This window comes from Balaenoptera physalus (genome assembly GCF_965194825.1).
Source record: "Balaenoptera physalus genome assembly, chromosome: X".
Classification (NCBI taxonomy): Eukaryota; Metazoa; Chordata; class Mammalia; order Artiodactyla; family Balaenopteridae; genus Balaenoptera; species Balaenoptera physalus.
In genome coordinates, this window is record NC_138903.1 from 75,340,214 (window position 1) to 75,355,219 (window position 15,006).

At 36.5% G+C, this 15,006-nt stretch overlaps 1 protein-coding gene and 1 pseudogene across 5 annotated transcripts in view; both read left to right on the forward strand.

Annotated features, from left to right (window-relative positions):
- DACH2 (dachshund family transcription factor 2) overlaps positions 1 to 15,006 on the forward strand; it is a 639,710-nt gene that overhangs the window by 337,882 nt on the left and 286,822 nt on the right. The window lies entirely within an intron of this gene.
- LOC309653027 (ubiquitin carboxyl-terminal hydrolase 10 pseudogene) lies at positions 11,378 to 13,817 on the forward strand (annotated as a pseudogene). Its single transcript has one exon. The product of its transcript is annotated as a ubiquitin carboxyl-terminal hydrolase 10 pseudogene (transcript).

The window sequence follows — 15,006 nt, forward strand, 5'->3', positions numbered from 1 at the left end:
TTTCTTTTGTAATATACTAATGCAATTTCATAATTTCCCTCTAAGTCCTGCAGTCATCACACTCCACATATTTTGATAAATTGTATTTTCATTTTCATTCAGTTCAAAATACTTTAAATTTATCTTGAAATTATTTTTGATCCACGTGTTATGAAAAGTATGCTATTTAATGTCTATATGCTGCTGCTTTCCAAGTATCTTTCTATTATTAATTTCTAGTTTATTTTCATTGGGATCTGAGAGCATAATTTGTATGATTTTTAGTCTTTTAAATTTGTAACAGCATGTTTTATGGACCAGAATGTGGTCAGTCTTGGAGAATGTTCAAAGTAGTTTGAGAAGAATGTGTATTCTTCTGTTGTTGGATGAAGAATTTGTAAATGTAAACTAGATCTAGTTGATTAATGGTGCTATTCAGTTCAACTCTGTCCTTACTGATTTTCTGCCTGCTGGATCTGTCAATTACTGATAGATGGGTGTTGAAGTCTCCAACTATAAGAGTGGATTAGTTTTTTTCTACTTGAAGTTCTATTAGCTTTTGCCTCATGTATGTTGATGCTTTGTTGTTAGGCACATTCACCTTAAGAATTAAGACTTTCTTGGAGAATTGACCCCTTTATCATCATGCAGTGCCTTCTTTATTCCTAAGAATTTTCCTTGCTCTGAAGTCTGTTTTGTCTGAAATTAGGAAAACAACTTTGGCTTTCTTTTGATTGGTATTAGCGTGATATGTCTTTTTCCATTCCTTTATTTTAAATCTATCTGTGTCTTTATATTTAAAGTTGGTTTCTTATGAATAACACATAATTAGGTGTTTTTAATACACTCTGATAGTCTCTGCCTTTTAATTGGTATATTTAGACCATTGACATTTAAAGTAATTATTGATATAGTTGGATTAATACCTATTGTATTTGTAGCTTTTTTTCTTTTTTTGTAGCTTTTTTCTATTCATTGTCCTTGTTTTTTGTGTCTGCTTTTGATTCCTACTCTTTTTCTGCCTCTGATTTTAACTGAGCATTGTACATGAATCCATTTTATCTTCTCTTTTACCATTCCAATTATATTCCTATTTTGCTGTTTTTTGTGGTTGCCCTAGAGTTTGCAATATACATTTATGACTAATCCAAGTCCATTCTCAAATAATACTACATCCAAAATTTTATAGTTAGTGCAATTACCTTATAACAGAATATTCCCAATTCCTCTCTTCTCTCCCTTACAATATTGCCATCATTCATTTTTGCCTATCCTTATGTTATAAGTTGCCAAGTGCATCATTGGTATTACTATTTTGAACATACTGCTAACTGCTAAATCAATTAAAAATGAAGAAAATAAAAGATTTCATTTTAACTTCATTTATTCCTTGTCTAATGCTCTTCCTTTCTTTATATAGTTCCAGATATTAGATGTATATCATTCTCCTTCTTTCTGAAGAAATTCTTTTAACATTTTTTGCATGGCTAGTCTACTAGTAAAAAATCCCCTCAATTTTTGTTTGTCTAACAAATCTTTACTTCTCCTTTACTTTTGAAGGATAATGCCATGGAGTAAAAATTATTGGTTGGTGTTTTTCTTTTCTTTCAACACTTTAAAAATTACACTTCACTGTCTTCTTGCTTGCTGTTTTTTGGAGAAAAAAACCTACATAACTCTTGTACTTGCTCCTCTATAAGTATGGTTTTATCCCCCTACCTCTTTAATTTATGATTTTCTCTTTGTTTTTGATTTTCTCTAGTTTGAATATGATATGCCTAGTTATAGTTATACATACAGTTGACCCTTGAACAACGTGGGGGTTATGGGTATGACTCCCCACACACAGTTGAAAATATGGATACAACTGTATAGTCAGCTTTCTGTATCCCTGTTTCTGTATCCATGGATTCAACCAACAACAGATCATGTAGTACTGCAGTATTTATTGAAAAAAGTCCACATATAAGTGTACCTGTGCAGTTCAAACCCATGTTCTTCAAGGGTCAACTCTGTGTGTGTGTGTGTGTGTGTGTGTGTGTGTGTGTATATATATATATATATATATATATATATATATAGTGCTTCTTGTTTTCTGAGCTCCCTGGATCTATAATTTGGTGTCTACAATAATAATTTCATTATTACTTCAAATATGTCTTCTCTCTCTGTCTTTCTTTCTTCTCTTTCTGATATTTCCATGAAACATATGTTACAACGTTTGTAGTTTTCCCACAGTTCTTTGATATTTTGTTCCATCTTCTTCATTCTTTTTTCTCTTTGATTTTAAGTTTTCAAAGTTCATATTGACCTTTCTTCATGCTCACTTATTCTTTCTTTGTTTCCAGTCTATAGATGATCATATCAAAGACATTCATCATTTTGTTACAGTTTTTAAAAACTTTCTAGCATTTCATTTTGCATATTTCTTGAGTTCCCATCTCTTTGCCTACATCAATTCACCTTTTCTTGCATGTTGTCTACTTTGTCTATTAGTATCCTTAGCATATGAATCATGGTTATTTTTAATTCTCAGTCTGATAATTATTAAATCTCTGCCATATCTGAGTCTGGTTCTGATGTTTGCTCTGTCTGTTTAAACTGTTTTTTTGTTTGTTTGTTTTTGTTTTTGTTTTGTCTTTTATTGTGTCTTGTGATGTTTTGTTGCAAGCTGGACAAGATGTACTGGATGAAGGAATTTAGATAAATAGGCCTTTTAGTGTGAGGTTTTATTTTTATCTGGGTGGTTGCTAGCCTGTGTTTAATGTTTGCTATCTCTGTAGGTGTAAGAAGCTAAAATTGTCTCTATTTTCCTTGTTTTTGTCTCCTGTGGACCTTGGGTTTCCCTAGAGACTACTTCTTAAATATTGTCTAGACATGGAGATTTTTCAGAGGTATCTGGAGTTAGGTTTTTCTCTTCTCCAGGTCAGTTAGTTTCCAGTAAAACTCCAGTCAGTTGGGATCTGGTAATATAGTCTCCCTGAGGGCATTTTTTATTAGAAGAACAGAATGCTCTGGGTGTATTTAAAAATGGCTACATTCCCCCTCTTTCTGCCAAAAGTACTAGGGGATTTTTCTCTGATCTTCACTATGAGGAGCTGGTAGGTCTCCTGGAGGTAAAACACCTAAAAGTGTGGGGGACCCTCTAAGACTGGCCCTCCCTGGCATTTTTAACTCTCAAGCTTGTCTACTTTGAGCCTTTGGCAATTTGTCAATTACAGTTTAAGTTTTCTACCTTGGTATTGGCTCTAATAGTAAAATTCTTTTTCTAGGCCTCTGTTCTAGTAAGCTGTCAGTCTCTATATTCAACATCTTTTATTATGGTTTTAACTTGCATTCCCCTGATGGATACTGATACTAAACATGTCATGTGTTTATTGGCTATTTGTATATAATTCATTAGAGAAGGGTTGATTCAGTTCCTTTTGCCCAGTTTTTAATTGGGCTATTTGCCTTTTAATTAATGAGTTGTGTTTTAGTTTTCAGAGTATTCATTTTTCACTTCTTTTGTTAAATTTATTCCTAATATTGTATTTCTTTTGATATTATTGTAAATTAATAGTCATTTCAATTTCATTGTGTTACTTTTAGGTGTTTATAGAAATACAATTATTTTATATAATGATTTTATATTGTACAACCTTGTTGATCTACTTTATTAATTCAATAGCTTTTAAAATTGAATTCCTTAAGATTTTCTGTATATAATATCATGTGATACACAAGTAGAGATAGTTTTATATCTTCCTTTCCAATCTCATAGCTTTTTATTTTATTTACTTCACTAATTCCTATAGCTTGAACCTCCAGTACACTTTTCAACAGAGGTGGCAATAGCAGGCATCCTTTTCTTTTTCATGATCTTAGGGGCAAAGCATTAACTATGATGTTCTGTGAGATTTTGTATATGCCCTTTACCAGGTTAAGTTCCCTTTATTCCCAGTTGTGGGGTGTTTTTTTTTACTAAGAAAGAGTGTTGTATTTTGTCAAATTTTTTTGCTTCTATTAATATGATAATATGGTTTGGACCCTTTATTCTATTAATATGGTATATTACATTAATTGATTTTCTATGTTAAGCCATTCTTGAATTCCTCAGATAAATCTCAATTGGCCATGGTGTATACTGCTTTTTATATGTTGCTGAATTTGGTTTGCTAGTATTTCATTGAGGATTTTTGCATCTAGATTCATAGGATAAATTGTTTTATAATTTTCTTTTCTTGTGATATCTTTGATTTTGGCATTCAATTTACTTAAGTCAGGATAAAACTTTCCTCAGATGAAGAGCTGGGAATTGTTCCCTCCTCTTCTATTTCTGTAAAGGGTTTATGAAGGATTGTGTTAATTCTTTTTTAAAAGCTTGGTAGAATTCTCCATGGTCACTATTGGGTTTAGGGCTTTTCTTTGTGGGAAGTTTATTTCATCTCTTTTCTTGTGATAGATCTATTCACATTTTCTATTTCTTCTTGAGTCAATTTTGATAGTTTGTTTCTGTTTCTAGGATTTTGTCCATTCCACCTAGGCTTATAATATTTTTTATTTCTGTAAGGTCTTTAGTAATGCCTTCTTTTTTATTTCTGATTTAAGTCAATTGAATCTTCTCTCTCTTTTTGTCTGTCTATCTAACAGTTTGTCAATTTTGTTGATCTTTCAAAGAAACAACTTCTGGTTTCCTTGATTTTATTTATTGATTTCTATTCTCTATTTCACTTATTTCCCCTATAAACTTTACCATTTTCTTTCTTCTACTCACTTTGGGTTGAGTTTTCTCTTCTTTTATTTCTGGTTTCATAAGGTAGAAGGTTAGGTTGTTGTTTTGAGATTTTTTCTGTGGAAAAATACACATAACATAAAGCTTAGAAGGAGGAACTGTCCATGTTCCCTTTTATTCTCTACCTCAAAGATTCAACTTTTCTATTTTTATTTGAATTTATAATTTATATATATCTACTGCTAAGTACAAGTTAAGATTACAAAAAACAACACACTTACCATAATACTATAAACACAGAAGTAGAAAATTAGTGTATGAAGGCGAGAAAAAGCCTACTAAAAACTTGGGTTAATACCATTGCAGTGTTTATGCTCAATCATGGGATCTAGCCATTCTTTTCTAATTTGGTGAATTTTTGGATGTAGGGCTGGGTCTACATTGGGTTAACAAAATGAACATTTTAGTTAAAGCTTTTGAGGGATCCAAGTAAATTAAAATAATTTTTTAAAGGCAAAAAAATTTTACCATTTTAACCATTATAAAGTGTACAATTCAGGAACATTATGTACAGCCACAGCATTGTACAATCACTATGTTGCTCCAGAATTTTTTCATCATCCCAAAGTGATACCTTACCCATTAAGCAGTCACTTTTTATACTCCCTCTCCCAGCCCCTGGCAGCCACTATTCTGCTTTCTTTCTCTGTGGATTTGCCTGTACTGGATATTTTATGTGAAAAGAATCATACAGTATGTGGCCATTTGCATCTGGCTTCTTTCACTAGCATAATGTTTTCAAGGTTCATCTATGGTGTAGCATGTATCAATATTTATTATTTTCTATGTCTATTATTTTCTATTTTTTATTATTTTTATAGATATACCACATTATGTTTATCCATTTATCAGTTGATGGACATTTGGATTATTTCCATCTTTTCACTACTGTGAATAGTGCTGCTATGAACATTAGTGTACAGGTTTTTGCTTTAAGACCTGTTTTCAATTATGGTATAGACCTAGGAGTGGAATTCCTCACTCAGATGGTAATTCTATGTTTAACTTTTCCAAGAACCACCAAACTGTTTTCCACAGTGATTGCACCATCTTACAATCCTACCAGCAATGTATATGTGTTCTAATTTCTCCACAGCCTCCCCAATACTTACTTATTTTTTTTTCCATATGGTCATCCTCATGGGTGTGTAGTGGTATCTCTTTGTGGTTTTGAGTTGCATTTCACTAATGACTAATGACACTGAGTATCTTTTCATGTCCTATTTGGCTGTTAGTATATCTTCTTTGGAGAAATGTCTACTCAGCTCCTTTGCCTATTATTTAATTGTTTGTCTGTTTTTTGGTTGTAACAATATTTACATATTCTGGATACTAGAATCATATCAGATATATGATTTGTAAATATTTTCTCCTGTTCAGTGGGTTGTCTTTTCACTGTTTTGATAGTGTTTGATGCACAAAAATGTTTAACTTAGTAAATTCCAATTTACCTAGTTTTTCCTTTTGTTCCTTGTGCTTTCAGTGTCATATCTATGAAACTGTTGCCAAATCCAAGATCATCAAGGTTTACCTTTATAATTTCTTCTAAAAGTTTTAGAGTTAGCTCCTGTTGTACTAGCATCATTTGTTGAACAGACTATTCTTTCCCCACTGAATGGTCTCTTCACCCTTGTGATCACAGATGTGTGGGTTATTTCTGGATTCTCAATTCTATTCCATTGATCGAGATATTTATCCTTAAGGAAGTACCACACTGTCTTGATTATTACAATGCTGTAGTAAGTTTTGAAATTGGTAAGTTTGAGTTCTTCAACTTTGTTATTGTTTTTCAAGATTTTTTTTCTATTTGGAGCCCTTTGCAATTCCATATGAATTTTAAGATTGTATTTTCCATTTCTGTAGAAAAAAAAAGAGCTGTTGGCATATTGATAGTGGTTGCATTGAATCTATAGATTGCTTTGGGGTGTATTGCCATCTTAACAATATTAAGTCTTCTAATCCATGAACATGGGGTGTATTTCCATCTTCATATTTAATATAGTCATTTACATCTACAAATTTCCCTTTAAACACTTTTTTAGCTACATTCAATAAGTTTTGGTATGTTGTGTCTTCATTTCATTCATCTCAAACTACTTTCTAATTTCCCTTGTGATCTTGTGTTTCAACCATTGGTAATTTAGGAGCATATTTTTTAGTTACCTCATATTTGTGAATTCCCCAAACTTCTTCATTTTATTTTATTTATTTATTTAATTTATTTATTTTTAAAATTTCTTTCTTTCTTTCGTTCTTTCTTTCTTTCTTTCTTTCTTTCTTTCTTTCTTTTTTCTTTTTTTTTTGGCTGTGTTGGGTTTTCGTTGCTGGACACGGGCTTTCTCTAGCTGCAGCAAGCGGGGGCTACTCTACGTTGCAGTGTGTGGACTTCTCACTGTGGTGTCTTCTCTTGTTGTGGAGCATGGGCTCTAGGTGCATGGGCTTCATTAGTTGTGGCACACGGGCTCAGTAGTTGTGGCACATGGGCTTAGTTGCTCCGTGGCATGTGGGATCTTCCCGGACCAGGGCTCGAACCTGTGTCCTCTGTATTGGCAGGCAGATTCTTAACCACTGCACCATCAGGGAAGTCCCCTTCATTTTATTAATTTCTAATTTAATTCTACTGTGTTCAGAAAATAAAACTTGCATGTTTTCAATTATTTTAAATTTACTGATGTTTGTTTTACTGCCTAGCATATGGTCTATCCTGGAGAATGTTCTATGTACTTGAGGAGAATATTTTCTGCTGGTTTTGGGTGTAGTATTCTATAGATGTCATTTAGGTCTACTTGCTTTGTAGTATTGTTCAAATCTTGTATTTCCTTGTTGACCTACTACCTAGTTGTTCTATCTGTTATTGTAAGTGGATTACTGAAGTCTCCAACTATGATCTGAATTATCTATTTTTACATTTATTATTTCAGGCTTTGCACTATGTATTTTGTAGCTCTGTTTCTAGGTGCACATATATCTATAATCATTGCATCTTTGTGATTTATTGACCATTATTATTATAAAATGTCCCTCTCTATTACTAGTAACATTTTTAAAATGTCTATTTTATCCCTCCTCAGGGAGCACAGCCTTTAGCATAAATACAGTCACTATGGGATAACAAGGTTTTAGCATGGTTCTCTTTGACTGTCACTTTCTCTGATATCTCTGTCAAGCTGTTTGCCTCTGTTGATATCTCACCCAACCCTTAGCCCTGAGTCATAACCAGCTGATTTTTCTCTTATTTTTGACAATGCATTGGGGGTATGAATACTACATATAGTCTGACCCAATTATATTCTGGCCACTTTGCAGGGGTTGATTTTATTGGCTATTCTTTAAGGTTTGTTCTGACCCCAGGAGGGATCTTCTTAATTGTTTCTTTCCCTGGTTTTCTCTGGTCAGCTAGCTGGCCTGTGGTTTAACTGGTTGTTCTCATGGAGTTATTAGCCTCCTCTTTATTGCTTACATCTAAAATATCCATTATATTCAACAGCACCGTGAAGTTTGAACTTTCCAAAACTCTTCCAAATAAAGTCAGTTCCCTTGGGAGGAGCTTCTTAGTTTTCTGTTATTATGGCCCACTCTGTCTCTCCAGTAAACAATTGTGCACCATTTCTCTGGATTTGGGGACAGGGAGGTGGCTCACTTCTCTCAGAATGACACCCCTGCTTCACATGGCAGTAACTTCTGCTCTTCTTGGCTTGCCTTTCCCAAGATAGAACCTTCATCCTTTGAATGAGCTGGGACAAAAGTGATCTGGGCTGTGCTGTTTCTGTTCTGCTCCACCTTGTTAGAACTTCTGCCTTGTAAATTGTGGCTAGGTGGAGGAAGAGAGACCTAGAACACTCAGAATGTAACAGAGCTTTTGCAACATGGAACTGAGGAGGATGAGAAATGTCTTTCCATCCTCAGAGATATCATAGCCCTTAACTGGGATCTGGGGGAAGAGACGACCCTGTGTTTTTGGTCACACCTGCTCATAGTGGAGCTCCTGTCCTGCTGAATTGAAGCAGAGGGGAGGGAGAGAGAGTTTCCTGGCTCAAGTGTCACTGACTCTTGCTGTTCTTATTGGGATTTTGTATATTTTTGGGGGGATAAATGGTTCTTCTTTTGCTGTATTTAATTGGGACTATTTCTGCAGACTTAAAATTTTTGGTTTCAAATAATTCTTACCAATTATGTTTTCCCCCTGGGAGCAGTTCTGCAGAGCTCCTAACATCACTGTTCTAGAATTCATCTCTTATTGATTATTTCTTCCATGCAAGCTCAGTCTTTCCTGGTTCTTGTGTATCTAATAACTTCGTATTTTATTCTATATATTTTGAATATTATGTTAGATTTTAGGACTTATTTAAAGCCTATGCAGAATGTTGCCTGTGTAGAATGTTGACATTTTGTTTTATCAAGGAAACGACCTTTTTATGTTCAGGCCACAGCTTCTCATCCACACTGTGTGTGCTGTGCTTTCAATGTAATTGTTGTTAAAAGTCTGTGCAGTGATTTTCAAATCTATCATCTGTGTGCATTACCTAGGACATTCTGGTGCTTGGCAGTGGTTTCATTTAGTTTATTTCTCAAAGTCTTTGGTATGCAGAATAAGATCAGATCCCCATACACGCACAGTTCAGAATTGATACCAGGATTTCATAAACTATTTTATAGGCTCAGTGTCTTGAGTGCCTCCCTCTTCTTGATTTCTCCTGTGATTTCAAGTTCTTTGGGTCTCCTCTTTTCAGACCTTTGGACAGATATTTGAGACTTGGTTACTTCACTATATTGTGTACTTCCATTCCTGTGCCTGTGTTCATTTTCAAGTGGTGGGGAGTCAGAAATAAAAAATATCAATGGCCTTGGCCCCATGTTCTTGGTACCAGATCTCCTCTGATCAGAAGGGGAACTTCCTGTACTCTTGTTTCCACACTACAGATTGAGAACTAGGACATGAGGGACTGGAGAAAGGAAAACAAAGAAACAAAAAACAAAAGCACAATATCAAGTATTTCCATTATCTCTGAATGGTAGGAGTTCCCTTTCCTGCTCCTTAAGCCAGAAGCAGAGGGCTTCTCCTATTTCCCTCTCTGTCTGCACCAGTGCCCATTTATATGTTTCAGGCTATGTTGAGTTCAAGGTAGAAGATACTGGAGGGGAAATTGTGCAAACCTACCACCAGATCAGTAGTACTTTGAATTCTGATGTTCTTACTCTATCCTCCTGCTAATATACTATTCAGAATTCTCAAAGATCTACATCATGCATTATTTCTAGGTATCATTGTGTTGTGTGAGAGAGAAAGGGTGATATGTGTTTACCTGTTTTACCTAGAAGCACCACCAACTTTGTTACAGCATGTATTTTAGCCTTTCCCTGTATGGCAAGGTACACCATTTCTGTACCACTAATCACACAGGTAAATTATGGTATATGATTTTAGTAGTCCTTGCTGTACATGTAACAAAGGCCCTGAGTTTTGATGAACTTTGATTTGGATTACCCATCAATTTACTGATTTCCCCTTACAGTCCTAAGGGAAAGAGGAAATTCATACTACTATGGAGTACAATTAAACTCACAGCCTTTCCTTCACAATTTAAGACCTTGAAATTTATTTCATTTGCTTCTAGTAATGTTTGCAAACTCTTAAGTTTGTAACTCAAATGTTTATTTTAGTAAATATTTTTATTTAACTTGACACCATTATTACTGCATTAGAGTAAAGCAAAAATGTATTACTGTATATCTTCTATTACAGGTCTTTAATGTAATAAAGATCTGTAATGTGACTTTAATATTGTTTCCATTTTAATGTTATAGAAAAATACTCTAAAGATGAAATAGTTCTTATTTACTTTTCACTGTAATGAATAGTCTGTCAAGGGACAGCAGACATCTTTTCCTTCTGTTCAGATAGAGGACAATATGTAGTCATCTGTGAATAGATACAGTTGGAAATTATGATTGAGGCCAATAGAAACCCAGGCATATGGACTTCCTTTCTCAATTAAAATAAAAATCCTGACTAAAAAAAAATAAGAGCAGACAGTAAACTGTCCAGTTTCCATGATTTCTGGTTGAAGATCTTAATTATAGATTTGTTATTTTTACTGCAATGTACAATGCAGATTCCTTTCATTATTGAGGATCATAATATTAAGTTCTTTCAAATGGAAGAGAGCTTATTTTCTTGGGAGAGTGTGCTGCTGCTGCTGCTGCTGCTGCTCCTGTTGTTGTTTTTGTTGTTGTTTTTCAGTCTCAAGGACAGAATTATATTTTTGTCTTTTGAACAAGTATTTAATATAGAGGATGCATTGAAAAAAGGGAAATGTTAACATCTAGAGACTTGGTGCTTATTTCAAAATGAATGGGTGGAATAAAACGTACCTTAGTTCTTTTGTGTCTATAAAATTATAGAACTCTACTCTCTTGTGAACATCCTTGATTTACACTTGTCTTGCTTTAATGTTTTTCCATCCTCTTCCTCCTCTTCATTTATTCCAAAAACACTTATTGCATGTAAATGTTTCTTTTGTTCTATAACAATTTAGTGAGAATATATACAAATCAAAATTTGATTTAGAAGGGAAGCAGCGTGAGGAGTCAGTTGAGCACCAAGGCTCATTGAAACAGGCCGCCATGGCCCTCCGCAACCCACAGTATATTTTTGGAGATTTTAGCCCTGATGAGTTCCATCAGTTCTTTGTGACTCCTTGCTCTTCGGTTGAGCATCGTCTATGTGGTGGAGCAGTTCTGCCTGGTGCACAAGCTGCTGATGAACTACCTAATGGAGAAGACTATTAGAGAATTGAATTTGGTGTTAATGAAGTAACTGAACCCACTAACACTTTGCCGAGAACTCCCAACTACATACAGTATTTCAAGCACATTGAATCCTTAGGCCCCTGAATTTATCCTTATTTGCACAATGTCCCAAAAGATTCCTGATTACATAGATAGAGAAGTGAACTGTAGCTCCACCGACTACCAGTACCCAGGCTCTGCCCTTGCTCTGGATGGCAGCACTAACGTGGAGGTGGAAGTTTTGGAAAATGATGGCATCTTGGGTGGTCTTGGACAAAGGGAGCGTAAAAAGAAAACAAAAGGAAAAACAAAAAAAGTCCACCTGGGTAGAGTTACTTGAAAGATGGCAGCGAGTGTAATACTTCCACAGAAGCCCTGGTCAATGGCCATGTCAATCCCAGAGTCCAGAACAGTGTAGGTGCAGAGGATGCAAAGTTGATGGGTGATGTGCCCCTGTCGGGGACACCCAGAACTTGTGGCAGCCCCCAGGATGCCACGGACTTCGGCAGTGATGCTGTGCCTAGTGGTTCTTTCCCAGAGCCTTCATCAGCGGGGCCAGGACTGCAGGGGCAGCCTGAGGGCTGCCTGCCATGGGGCTGACCTTGAACAATCTTGCCTCCCCGCAGAGGCTGCTAGGGACACCCTTTTGAGGACAACTGTGGCTCAGCCTTAGGTTGAGACTGATACTACTGAGAACCTTGGAGGTGCCAACGGACAAATACTTGAATCCTTGGTTGAGGGCACAGCTGCCAACAGGGTGGAGTTGCACACTGTGCAAGCTCGGACACGGACCCTGCGAAAGGTAAGAGCACCTCCCCTCCTGCAGATGCCCGGGCCTCTGTGGTAGGCCCTGCTCCCAACAGTTGGCCTGCAAAGTCATGGACCAGTCTTTTTCAGGTTTCTAAGCCCTCTTCCTCCTACCCGCTCCACTCCCCTCTCCCTCTTTGTCTGTGGTTTCCATGGAAACTAAATATTCCCCTCCCGCCACTTCTACCCTGGTCTCTGAAAAGCAGGTTGAAGTCAAGGAAGAGCTGGTTCCAGTTTCAGAGGATCCTGTAGCCATAAAGATTGCAGAGTTACTGGAGAACGTAACCTTGATTCATAAACCAGTGTCATTGCAACCCCGCGGGCTGATCAATAAAGGAAACTGGGGCTACATTAATGCTACACTGCAGGCATTGGTTGCTTGCCTTCTAATGTATCACCTGATGAAGTTCATTCCTCTGTATTCAAAAGTGCAGAGGCCTTGTATATCCACACCCATGATAGATAGCTTTGTTCGGCTAATGAATAAGTTTACTAATATGCCAGTACCTCCAAAACCCAGACAAGCTCTTGGGGATCATGAGGGATATCCGCCCTGGAGCTGCCTTTGAACCAACGTATACTTATAGACTCCTGACAGTTATCAAGTCGAACCTTTCTGAAAAGGGTCACCAAAAAGATGCTGAGGAGTACTTAGGCTTCATTCTAAATGGACTTTAGGAGGAAATGCTGAACCTAAAGAAACTTCTCTCAGCAAATAATGAAAAACTTACTATTTCCAATGGACCCAAAAGCCACTCAATGAACAAAGACGAGCAGGAAGAACCAGGCAAAGGAAGTGAGGACTAATGGGAGCATGTTGGCCCCTGAAATAAGACCTTGGTCATTCACCAGGCGGATTTTGTCCAGACCCCAATCACTGGCATTTTTGGTGGACACATCAGGTCTGTGGTTTACCAGCAGAGTTCAGAAGAGTCTGCCACCCTGCAGCCATTCTTCATGTTGCAGCTGGATATCCAGTCGGACAAGATATGCACCATCTAGGATGCGTTGGAAAGCTTGGTGACAAGAGAATCTGCCCAGGGTTATACCACCAAAATCAAACAAGAGGTTGAGATCAGTTGAAGAGTTACTCTGGAAAAACTCCCTCTTTTTCTTGTGTTGCACCTGAAATGGTTTGTTTACGAGAAGACTGATGGAAGTCAGAAGCTTATAAAAACTATTGGATATCCTGTGGACTTGGAAATTAATAAAGAACTGCTTTCCCCAGGGGTTAAAAAATAAGAATTTTAAATGTCACAGAGCCTATAGGCTATTTGCAGTGGTCTACCACCACAGCAGCAGCAACACTGGTGGCCACTACAACATGGATGTCTTCCAGATTGGTCTGAATGGCTGGCTGTGCATCAACGACCAGATGGTCAAGGTGATTAACCAACACCAAGTGGTAAAGCCCATTACTGAGTGCACAGCCTACTTCTTGTATTACTGCCATGTGGACCTGCTGTAGCTGTCGCTGTCTGTGCCTAACGCTGCTTGTTGAGCACCAAGGCTCACCGACTTCCCTCCTATCTTTAGTGACTCTTTAGAGAGAAACTCTTTCTCCCTGTTGCAAAAATGGGCTAGAATGAAAGGAGACGCCTTGGAGTTTGTGCACAACATAGTTTATGTTGACTTCTAATTTCCAAATCAAAATCATTTGCTTGAAACCAATTGTCACTTGACTTAAGAAAATACACAATCTGTATATCATCTTTGGAGAAATGTCTATTTAGGTCTTCCACCCATTTTTGGATTGGGTTGTTTGTTTTTTTGATATTGAGCTACATGAGCTGCTTGTATATTTTGGAGATTAATCCTTGTCAGTTGCTTCTTTTGCAAATATTTTTTTCCCATTCTGAGGGTTGTCTTTTCGTCTTGTTTATGGTTTCCTTTGCTGTGCAAAAGCTTTTAAGTTTCATTAGGTTCAATTTGTTTATTTTTGTTTTTATTTCCATTTCTCTAGGAGGTGGATCAAAAAGGATCTGGCTGTGATTTATGTCATAGAGTGTTCTGCCTATGTTTTCCTCTAAGAGTTTTACGGGGCCTGGCTGTACATTTAGGTCTTTAATCCATTTTGAGTTCACATACGAAAGGATGCTCAACATCACTAATCATTAGATAAATGCAAATCAAAACCACAAAGAGGTATCACCTCACAGTGGTCAGAATGGCCATCATTAAAAATCTACAAACAATAAATGCTGGAGAGGGTGTGGAGAAAAGGGAACCCTCTTGCACTGTTGGTGGGAATGTAAATTGATACAACCACTATGGAGAACAGTATGGAGGTTCTTAAAAAACTAAAAATAGAACTACCATATGACCCAGCAATCCCACTCCTGGGCATATACCCTGAGAAAACCATAATTCAAAAAGAGACGTGTACCACAGTGTTCATTGCAGCACTATTTACAATAGCCAGAACATGGAAGCAACCTAAGTGTCCATTGACAGATGAATCAATAAAGAAGATGTGGCACATATATACAATGGGATATTACTCAGCCATAAAAAGAAACGAAATTGAGTTATTTGTAACGAGGTGGGTGGACCTAGAATCTGTCATACGGAGTGAAGTAAGTCAGAAAGAGAAAAACAAATACCATATGCTAACACATATATATGGAGTCTAAAGAAAAAAAAGGTTTTGATGAACC